Genomic DNA, 12,369 nt, shown 5'->3' on the forward strand with positions numbered 1-12,369 from the left:
ACTGCTGATCAACAACAACTTGTAGGAATTTTAGCCCATTTTTTATTACAGAAACACTTGAACCCTGTGATGTTGGTGGGTTTCCTCCTAAGAACTGCTTACTTCAGGTCAGACTTTGTCAGCCTTTCCAAAACATTACCTTTGTTCTTGTTTAACCATTTTTTGGTAGAATGACTTGTGCACTTGCAGTCGTTGTCTTGCTGCATGAGCCACTTTCTCTTTAGATTTTAGTTCATGGACAGATGTCCTGACATTTTCCTTTAGAATTGGCTGGTATAATTCAGAATTTATTGTTCCATCAATGACGGCAAGTTGTCCTGGCCCAGATGCAGCAAAACAGTCCCAAACGATGATAGAGGTTCTTCTTATGCTGGAATGCACTGTTTTTATTTCTCCAAACATAGCACTTCTTGTTTAAACCAAAAAACATTTCTCCAATAGCCTTCTGACTTGTCCACATGATATTTATCAAACTGCAGACAGGCAGCAGTGTTTTTTGGAGAGTTGTGGCTTTCCCCTTGCAACCCTGCCATGCACACCATGGTTGTTCATTTTTCTCCTGATGATGGACTCAGTGACTTCAACTTTAACCAATGTGAGAAAGGTCTTTAGTTGCTTAGAAGTTATCCTGGGGTTTCTCACAAACTATTTTACATCTTGTTTTGGCGTGATCTTTGTTGGTCGACCACTTCTAGGGAGGGTAACTACGGTCTAGATTTTCCTCCATTTGAACATAATCTGTCTGACTGTGGATTTGTGAAGTCTAAACTCTTAAGAGATGGTTTTGTAAACTTTTCCAGCCTGATGAGCAACAACAACTCTTTTTCTGATTCACATACTTTTGCAACTTACAAATATTTAATGCTGGATAATTTTTCACAATAAATAAATGATAAAGTATATATTTTCATCTCATTTGTTTAATTGGGTTCTCTTTGTCAATTTTCAAAACTTGTGTAAAAGTCTGATGAACTTTTTGATCATGTTTATGCAGAAATATAGAAAATTCCAAAGGGTTCACAAACTTTCAAGCAGCACTGTATATTCTTAGCTTAAAGGTGTGTTATAAAAGTGTTCATACATGGCTGTTAAGATGATATTCTCAAGTGAAACTGAGTGGAGGTTTGGGGCAGTAAACAATATTGAGTACCTCAAGAATTAACAACTGAATTTTAGGTGAATTTGATGAGGGTTTAAGCTAAACTCTGCAGTATATGGCCCTTCAGGGATGCCACTGAGGAAAGCTTGTATACCTGTATGTAAGCTATGGATAAATTTAGGATATATTCAGAATGAACAACACACTTACAAGATTTACGTTTTATAATTCAGTCTGGTTAAGGTCAGTTATTTCTAAATCTAGTTTATTGTAGAAGTGTTCACAGGTCCACTTGAATCCGAAAACCCGAGGTCCGACCCAAAACTTGTATGAGTCCCTCAGACACAGGTCGTGTTTGGTATTAGCCACCTCGGCTCTCTGGTTTTAAAATAAAAGCTTTTTCTGAATGAAACCGAAAAGACCTAAATTCTTTTAAACTATCCCAGATGCGTAGCCTACTTTTGCGCTTATATTAAGTTCATTTTTGAGAAATGCACGTAGAAAAGGAACGTACGTTTGTAACCTCTTATAGATATGCAATCCATCACGCTTCATTATGCTGCGCGTTCATGCATGGCTTTTCTTTTTTGTGTGCAGAAGCCCTTCACTGGAGATGAGGTAAGTGACATTGCAGTCAACACTAGCGAATCTATGATTTATTAGGCTATTGATTTATTTTTTTTTTTATCAAACTATCATGTTTATTTTTCAAATCCACTGGTCACAACTGAAAGCCTAACTCAGAAATAACATGTATCCATCAGGCAGGCAAAAATATAAAGTAATAATTAATAAGTAAACAAATAAATGTAAGTAATGAAGCCACGGCTAAATCAGTCAGCAAGACAAAGTGGTTTATCTTTACTCACTGCGGGGCTGCGAGCTGTGCACACGTCAATGCTTTTTATGTTCGGGTCAAGGCGGGTTCGAAAATAGCCTAAATGTCATCGGGTCGGGTCGGGTCAGGCTCGAGTCAGGATTTTCTTTTAAAAAAATAATTAATGTACGTCGGGTTCGGGTAAGAAGTGATTCGGGTCTGGTAGGGATTTTCTGACCTGAGAAGACCTATGGTTTGTTTGCTTGAATTTGTTTTTGAGAGTTTCAGAGAAATATATGCGGAAGGGTTTTTGTAAACCTCAGCCTGTCAGTGTTTATACATAGACTTTAAGCGTTCACTTTGTGGCGTGCAGTTTCAGTATAGCTCTTTTTTTTTTTTTTCCAGCAATTATTATTATTATATATTTTTTAACTAATTATTAGACTTATTAATTGGAAAATGTAAATCTACTTTAGGAATATATGCTACTGTATGTATTTTATTATTGTTATTTATTTTATTTAAGTTTCATTTAACCTGTTATGATATTAAACAGTCCACAAGTTGCTGTTTACAAAGATATAAAGTGAAAGCATGTTGTATTTTGTTGAAAATCTTAAGTTTACAAATGAATGCAGTTTATATATATATATATATATATATATATATATATATATATAATATTATATATTATATATATACAAAATTGCAAACTCCTTTAGGTACATTTTGAACAAATAAGAAGGGAAAAATGTTTGAAGATTGTTTTAAAGCCTATTTAGTGAACAATAGAAATGACAATTAATTTTTGAAAAACCCTACTGAATCCATGCTATTCTTTTGACCAATTGTTAAGAGAAGTCATCAACTTTCTTTTATCAGGTTTAGGAAGATCATGTCTGACTGAGAGGGTCAAATCTTTGTTTCTTGGTGAATATAACAGTGTTATTTGTCTCTTCTTAGTGAGGCTTGAACAGTTGAACAGCAGACAGGAGTGAAAGCTGTGGGTCATTATCCACAGAGAGAGTCATGATGGGCCAATGAGTCCACAGTAAACACAGTAAAACTAGTCTTTCAGTTCCATACCATTAAAACAGTCCTTAAGAAATCCAAGTTCTGTGTTGTAGGTTCCAATATAAAAGTGTCCACCAGTGTATATACAACCTAAAGAAGTGATAATCCAATAAAAGTGAGATGCTGGAATAGCAAGTCCTCAATCCAGCATGTTTAGTGATTGGTCTGTGACCCTAATTGTTTGTCATGCTGTCTCCTTTATACTGTTCGGTTTCTATTTCCTGTCTTTTAAAATGGTTAAAATGGAATAAAATGGCTAAGACAACATGAAAACCTAATAAAACTCAAATATGCATAAAATTATAGTACATTGCATATAACATGTGTCCTGTGTGACAATGTCACATGCTTAGTTTAAAAAAAAAAAAAAAAAAAACAACAACAACAACAACAACAACAACAAAAAAAAAAAAACAAACTTATTTTTCACATAATTTACCTACCTATTCTACATTGCTCTGTCCCTTCTCCTATAGAGAGTATGCACGTGATGTCTGCCCACTGAGTGGCAAAATGACTGAATGGTAGCATTGGTTTCAGCTTGAATGCTTTGACAAGACACACAAAACATATCTAAAACAAGAAAGATTTGCGATTGACTGTACAAAGAAATTTGACAAGAAATTTGAAGCATATTTTTACAGACTGCCGAAAGCTACAGATAAAACAAGCAAATTGATTGCTGTAATTCACAGAAACAAATGAAGTCTATAGGCAGCAAAACACAGATTTGCAGTTATCATTTCATGTTAATATGTTGAACTTTGCTGTAAAATCATGCCCTATATATTGTATTATACTATATCATATTGTAATGAATGTCCAACTGAGGCGGTGAGTTGAGATGAACCCAAGTGCAGTTTATTGTAGAAAGTGTAAATCCAAATGAACAATAATCCAATAACGACTTGACTTGACAGACCTGGCATGGACAGACTTGACATGGCATGAACAAGGCATGAACAAGGCATGAACAAGGCATGAACAAGGCATGAACAAGGAACAGAACTCACCAACAGCAGGAAAATACTTCAATACACGACAAGGAACAATGGGAACATGAGGGCTACTTATATCAAACAACAGGGGTCACATGACATGAACAAACCAATAAGCAAACAGACTAAAACAACCAATCAGAACATGACACATTGAACATGGGAACCAATGGCAGGAGTACAACAGGGCAAGGGAAGCAAGACACAAACAAAGAACATAGCAAAACTTCAAAATAAAAGACATGAAAACATGAACATGAACAAAACCCCAAACCCCACATTACACATATTGACAACTCATAAATAAGACCCAGAGAATATTAGTTAAGAGGACTATGCTGAACCTGTGCAAGCACATCTCTTAAAGAACGTTTCATAATGGCATGTTTTTTGTTTGTTGTTGTCTTATTTGTGTTATTTGTAAATGCTACTGCTTATGTTAGCTTTTAATGTACAGTTTTATCCTGATTAAAGTTAGAATAAGAAAGAAACAGACTAATATTGGTGTAGATGCCACTCTTCTTACGATGCATAGAGTACATCGGGTGTTATGGGAAGTGTTCCCGGTTCCAGCTGACATAATTAATGCAGCCTAACAATCCTTTAACGCGGTTTGAATTATAGAAATGTGTTACTGTGTTATGTGTAAAACAGGTTAAAGAGATGGGTCTTTAATCTAGATTTAAACTGACAGAGTGTGTCTGCGTCCTGAACAGTGTTAGATAGATTGTCCCAGAGATTGGGCGCTAAATAAGAAAATAATCTTATCAAATTGCCAGAGTTTTGAGAACGCAGCGGATGTGAGGGACTATAATGTGATAAGAGCTCACTTAAGTACTGAGAAGCTAAACCATTCAGGGCTTTATAAGTAATTAGCAAGATTTTAGGGTTAGGGTTAAGGAGCCAGTGCAGTGTTGACAGAACCGGGCTAATAATGGTCATACTTTCTGGTTCTAGTAAGAACTCTAGCTGCTGCATTTTGGACCAGCTGGAGTTTGTTTATTAAGCGTGCAGAACAACCACCCAATAAAGCATTAGGGTCAACAAATGAAAAGTCAGCCTTCAATTAATTATCCTGTTTTGTGCCTTTTAGCCCCAACAGCGGGGGCACTTTTTACCCCAAATGCCATACTTTTGCATATTCTTTTGTTATTTAAAAACTGCTGTTTTAATTATCTTAAATAAAACTGAAAATCATTAAGAAAACCTTTGTCTCAAGATGTATTGAATAATTTTAGTGATTCTCATTTGCTACTTAAATCTACTACATTTTTAAAAACATCAAATATTAGATCAAGTAAGCACAGAATTGACTTTGCGCTGCTAGCCGTGATTGCGTCAAGGATCAGCCAATTTTGCACGTGTATTTTGAAAAGCGGATGTTTTTTCCACTTCTAATGCCATCTAATGGTTCAGAGGAAAATAATATCAAAGGCGCCACATTGTACTCTATATATATTATTACCATATATTATTACATGTATAGTATGGATTTTATTTAATATAAAATGACATATTTCGATATATATATACATAAATATACAGTTGTAACAAATCCGGCCTCTGTGGTTCCCCCAAATCGCCACCAGAGGTCACCATCTCCTGAATATTGACTCTGTTGTTCTCAAACTCCATTTCCCATAACCCTGTACCTGACGCTGCCCTCACGGACAATCATTTCCTGTTCCCATCCTATATAAACTTCTGGTTTTCTGTCTCTCATTGCGAAGTCTTGTTTTGCCCTGGCTGACAACTCTAAGCGTTCTCTACTACTTTGTTGGATTATTGTGTATTGACCTAGGACTGTTTCTCTCATTGACGATTCTACTCTGCCTGATTATTGTTCATCCTGTCTGCTGCCTGCCCCGACCACTCACCTGTTTTGTTACTCTGCCTTTGTCTCACCTCTGATACACCTGTTCGCTATTTATCGATCCTGCCTGTTTTACCGTTGTGCTTTTTCTATTAAAATGCTGCATATGGATCCCAACTCTGACCCGTCATTACAACTGTCATTGTCACAATCATCAGTTGGTGTGCTTTTGATAGCCACTCCATCCCATTCAGTTGCTGTGTTGGACTTCATTCCCCCCAGTCCCTTGCAAAGACTCATCAACACTTATTGGTTTCACTTGTTTCTCTTTAACCCTGCCTGCTCACCCTATATAATCCTCGTTCTTTCAATTATACACTGCTCAAAAAAATAAAGGGAACACTAAAATAACACATCCTAGATCTGAATGAATGAAATATTCTTATTAGATACTTTGTTCTTTACATAGTTGAATGTGCTAACAACAAAATCACACAAAAATTATCAATGAAAATCAAATTTATTAACCCATGGAGGTCTGGATTTGGAGTCACACTCAAAATTGAAGTGGTGGAAAAACACACTACAGGCTGATCCAACTTTGATGTAATGTCCTTAAAACAAGTCAAAATGAGGCTCAATAGTGTGTGTGGCCTCCATGTGCCTGTATGACCTCCCTACAATGCCTGGGCATGCTCCTGATGAGGTGACGGATGGTCTCCTGAGGGATCTCCTCCCAGACCTGGACTAAAGCATCCGTCAACTCCTGGACAGTCTGTGGTGCAACGTGGCGTTGGTGGATGGAGCGAGACATGATGTCCCAGATGTGCTCAATTGGATTCAGGTCTGGGCAACGGGCGGGCCAGTCCATAGCATCAATGCCTTCGTCTTGCAGGAACTGCTGACACACTCCACAATTTGCTAATCTTGGTGTTCACTGGCAAATGCCAAACGTCCTGCACGGTGTTGGGCTGTAAGCACAACCCCCACCCTGTGGATGTCGGGCCCTCATACCACCCTCATGGAGTCTGTTTCTGACCATTTGAGCAGACACATGCACATTGGTGGCCTGCTGGAGGTCATTTTGCAGGGCTCTGGCAGTGCTCCTCCTGTTCCTCCTTGCACAAAGGCGGAGGTAGCGGTCCTGCTGCTGGGTTGTTGCCCTCCTACGGACTCCTCCACGTCTCCTGATGTACTGGCCTGTCTCCTGGTAGCGCCTCCATGCTCTGGACACTACGCTGACAGACACAGCAAACCTTCTTGCCACAGCTCGCATTGATGTGCCATCTTGGATGAGCTGCACTACCTAAAGCCACTTGTGTGGGTTGTAGACTCTGTCTCATGCTACTACTAGAGTGAAAGCACCGCCAGCATTCAAAAGTGACCAAAACATCAGCCAGAAAGCATAGGAACTGAGAAGTGGTCTGTGGTTACCACCAGCAGAACCACTCCTTTATTGGGGGTGTCTTGCTAATTGTCTATAATTTCCACCTGTTGTCTATTCCATTTGCACAACAGCATGTGAAATTGATTGTCAATCAGTGTTGCTTCCTAAGTGGGCAGTTTGATTTCACAGAAGTGTGATTGACTTGGAGTTACATTGTGTTGTTTAAGTGTTCCCTTTATTTTTTTGAGCAGTGTATAATTGCTACGTCTTTCACAACTGCATTTGCATGTATACACAACATGCGTATATGATTATCTTCTTTGTTTATCTTAGTTGTTTATCTCATGCATAATGGAAACTTGAACCGGAAAATCAGAATTAGAGCTGCTGAAATACAGGGAAAAGTACAGATTAAATTAGATCCAAAAGTCACAAACTAAATTTTTAAAAAATCAAGATGTGTTTTATAAATCTTTATATAACCCTAATGTCACAGCCAGGTGTTTCTCTTAGACTCCTCTGTTTCCAACCTTTTGTCTTTTCTCTTTGTACAGTATGTGTATCTTCAAAGTGTCAGTACCCCAAACAATGGATTCTGTTTACCAGCTAGTGGAAATAACTTCCTCATTGCATTTGGTTGCATCACAGTAAATTAAAGAACACCTTGCTTATTTCACTGACAGAATGCTCATACAGGCAAACCTTCCACCTAGTATTGCATCACTACACTTAAATCTGTTGTGTGCACAGCTTAAAATTAGGGAAAAAGCTGCCCTGTAAAGTTAATCCTGACAAACAGGGCAGTGATGCAATGGAGAAACCACAGCACATCAGCACTGGACCATTTCTGTGGATGATTCAGAGATTAAAGAATGAATGTATGAACAGAAGTGTAACACTTAATGTATGGCAGGATAAGCAAAGACAGAGCCCGTTAATGTGCTTCAGAGAGTCTTTTTTTTTTTAATAAAATAACAACAACAACAACAACAACAAAAAAAGTGTCCAAATAAACGGGGATCTGGTGTGCTTACCTTTGCTGGGGGAGTTGTGAAGGATGGAGTGTGAAAGGGGTCATCGGATGCAAAGTTCACTTTTACATGTTTTTGAACATTAATGTGTGTTGTCAGTGTATGTACAAATCTACCCTATAATGATAAAAATCCATGCAGGGATTTTTAATTAATCTGTAAAATAATATCCCCTTTTTCAAATCGAGTCATTCTCAGATGCCTGTCGTTGTGGCATCACACCACAGAGGCCACTCCCACCATAGTTGATTGACATGAACATTTTACCTCAGATCAGCCTCACAGTCTGACCTCCATTGTTTTGATGCCGGAGCAGGGATGTAAATTAGACAACAATATCTCCGATTGAGTGATTGAGGTGTTGTGTTGCTGGATGTACGAATGAACATAGTGGTCATTTACTCCTGACATCTGAGCCGCTGAAGATGCAGTAGATTACGTTTGTTTGTGAATGGAATGCACCTCCCGATCTACATATATCCGTCTATGTTCGCGCAAATCATTCGTGATCCAGCTTCACCTACAGCAGAAGTGAGTATAAGGGGTTTTACACTACCACTGAGAATTTTTAAACAAAGTATATTATAGACTTTTCATTAAGACCCTAAAGAATCATATCAACTTGTGGAAAATGGGCATCCGATGACCCCTTTAAGACGAGTTCAGCCCAGAAGGAGTGAGGTCTCAGCAGCGACACACTCTCCTCTGTTAACTGGGACAAAAGGGGTGGCGCCCTTGGCATTTAACAGCAATGGTGATGAGGCTCTGTTCATTTCATGTATTCCTCATGACTCGCCACAGGTCTTGTTCATTACAATGACCCTCGTCTTTCTCTCCTTCTGCACTCAAGACCCTTGTGAAGGGCACTGGTACAAAGGGGAGGCAGTTGTTCCATCATACATTGAAAGACTGAAGCTCAATCATCATACGAAATCTTACAGTTTTATAATGCTTTATAAATTCATGCATTTTTGTCTTATTGCTTTAACTGGATAATTCAGCCATCAATCAAACATTGTATTCTCAATTTTTATAAAGCAGACATAACAACTAAAGGCCTTTCCACACTGAGCACAAAAAAGGAAAACAAATATCGGACGTGATGACGTCTCACATTATTCTTACATGCTCTTAATATGATTTCTATTACTTCTCCACTGAATAATGTGATCTGGGGGAGAACACTATCTGTTTTGAGTGTTATATGAGTCAAGGAGTCAGAAAAAATTAAGTGAAAAATTTTTCTACTGTTCTACACATGAAATATGAAAGCAAATAGACATATGATTGTTATATTACATACATATATGATATATTTTCTGTATGTGTTTTGTATGCAGCTTATAGTATTTTTTATAAGAATAAAGGATGTTTATGACAATAAGCAGTGTGGCATTATTAAACATACAAAGAGTGCAAATCTGCCTATTATAGAATCAAAATCAACTACAGATCACAATCAGGAGTTATTACAAGCACTCAGTGATGGTTTAAAGTGGGTTTTAAAAATACATCAATAATTATATAGATTTTCAAATGTGGCATGATGCTAATTTTACTTCTGTTTATATTTTTAGATGCTTTCTGGTAAGCATTACAGATAGTTTGTGTTTAGGTGTAGATCCAAACTCTATTTATCTTAAGTTAATGCTGTATATTGAGCAAATGTTAAATCCATATACAAGATGCAAATCTCAGGAAAAATGCATTGTTGGTTGACGCCACCTAGTGTGCAGGCGTGAATTAGCAGAAGGCGATCAATCGTTTCGCACTCTGTGTGAAATCACCATTCGTCTGCGATTTGCTGCACGTTTTTGCATCACACTCAGTGTGAAAAAGCCTTAAATTGGATAAGGTACCTCAGAGATGTTTCAGGGCCAGTATCAGTGGCATAGTTATACAAGAACAAGTGGTTTACTATAAAAAATTGTTGGTTTATTAGTACTTTATAGAGTAATATAAATACACTGCTCTCTAAAATAGGTTGACATATTATATTTCAGAAACTGATTGGCTGATGTAGTTCCAGGTCTCTTGACCACAGTACAGTTCTATATAACTATAATTTTAATGTTGTTTGCAATTATATTCATTGTGAAAAGTGCTTTACAGATAAATCCAAATGTAATGTTTTATTTTATGCAAGTGGGTAGAAAAAAAATAATTAAATAATTATTTAATAATTTAATATATTTAGTCATTTATATTTATGCTCATAATAAAACAAAATACACAAACAAAAAAAACAAAAACAAACATAAATCAGATATTAGAACTGAGGGTGGTCAGCAGGGGGAGACTCAGGTCACCAGCAAGACTTGAATTAAGTAGAAAATCCCCATTTTAAAAAAAATCACCAAATACAATCACCATCGCACACACCAGTGCACATACACACCACATCACAAAATAATCCACGAGTTAAATCGGTAACACTTTCTATGAATATTCATAGTTTTAATGTATTATAATAATTACTTATTTGTGGTTATAGATTAAGAGTATGATGATTTATAACACACAATGAACATGTTGCATCCACTTATGTTACAATGGATTATATTTCTCATATTTGTAATGTATTATAAGTCTCATATCTTGCCATCTTTTGTATGATACTTTAGTTAAAGCAATCAATGACAACTTAAAAGTATAGTTATAATTAATAATAATAATAATAATAATAATAATTAAACATACTGCCCCTCCTTTTTTAACTATATCATTCTCAAATATATGTAACTAAATGCATTTTGCACCTTTATAGATTATGTTAATTAATCTATAATGGGTGATAGGCAAAGTAGCCTAATGGTGTAATCTAATAACTACACATAAAAACCCATCCTGAAAATGCATTACAACAAAGGATCACGAGTCTCACACAACAGCATGACACACAGTTAAAGAGGAAGCTAACATGATAGTAGATCACAGATTTGCGAAGTAACAAAACAAGTGGCTATATGGTTTGTATACACAAATATTCATACTTAGAAGTCGTATTACAGGGCAAACACAGGGTGTAACCCTGAGCAAAAAGCATACTCTGTCTACCTCAATGGTCATTATACTTCAGGTATACTCTGAGCTGCAGAGATATTCAGCACATGGTGTGAGGGCACAGACATTATAATTATAAGGCATTATGACAGCAATGCTGATTTATTTTAAAGGGGTCATCGGATGCCTATTTTTTCACAAGCTGATATGATTCTTTAGGGTCTTAATGAAAAGTCTATAATACACTTTGGTTAAAAATTCTCAGTGGTTGTGTAAAACAACACCCTTTTTACCTTACCAAAATGAGCTCTGCAAAAATCATCTCATTCTGATCGAGGTTGCTTTAAATGCAAATGAGCTCTGCTCGCCCCGCCCCTCTCTACTCTCTGTGGAGAGACAAGCCATTTTACTTTAGCTGCATTTAGCCACGTTTAGCCGCTAAACTTTCTAACTAGCACATTATTAGGAAAGGCGATTGCAAAGATTCATAAAAAAACCCTTATACTCACTTCTGCTGTAAGTGAAGCTGGATCACAAATGATTCGCGTGAACATAGACGGATATATGTAGATCGGGAGGCGCATTCCCTTCACAAGCAAACGTAATCCACTGCATCTTCAGCGGCTCAGATGTTGGGAGTAAATGATGACCACTATGTTCATTATTACATCCAGCAGCACAACACCTCAATCACTCAATCAGAGATATTCTTGTCTAACTTACATCCCTGCTCCGGCATGGAAACAATGGAGGTCGGACTGTTACAGCTGATCTGAGGTAAAACGTTCATGTCAATCAACTATCGTGGGAGCGGCCTCTGTTGATGTGACACCACAACGACAGGCATCTGAGAATGACTCGATTTGAAAAAGGGGATATTATTTTTACAGATTAATTAAAAACCACTGCATGGATTTGTATCATTATAGGGTAGATTTGTACATACATATGGGATTATTTTTGTGCCAATAAGAATGAACGTAACTTTGTAAAACTGAACGTAACTTTCCAAGAAACCATCAAAAATATGCCACTGCAAAAGAAGAAAAACACAATGAAAATGAAAAAATGAACTCAGTCGCACCCATGCTCTTCAAATATGCTTCATTCTTTGTTAATGATTTTCAAAGAATCGCCAATCATGGAT

The sequence above is a fragment of the Labeo rohita genome, chromosome 24, assembly GCF_022985175.1.
Source record: "Labeo rohita strain BAU-BD-2019 chromosome 24, IGBB_LRoh.1.0, whole genome shotgun sequence".
In the NCBI taxonomy this organism is placed as follows: Eukaryota; Metazoa; Chordata; class Actinopteri; order Cypriniformes; family Cyprinidae; genus Labeo; species Labeo rohita.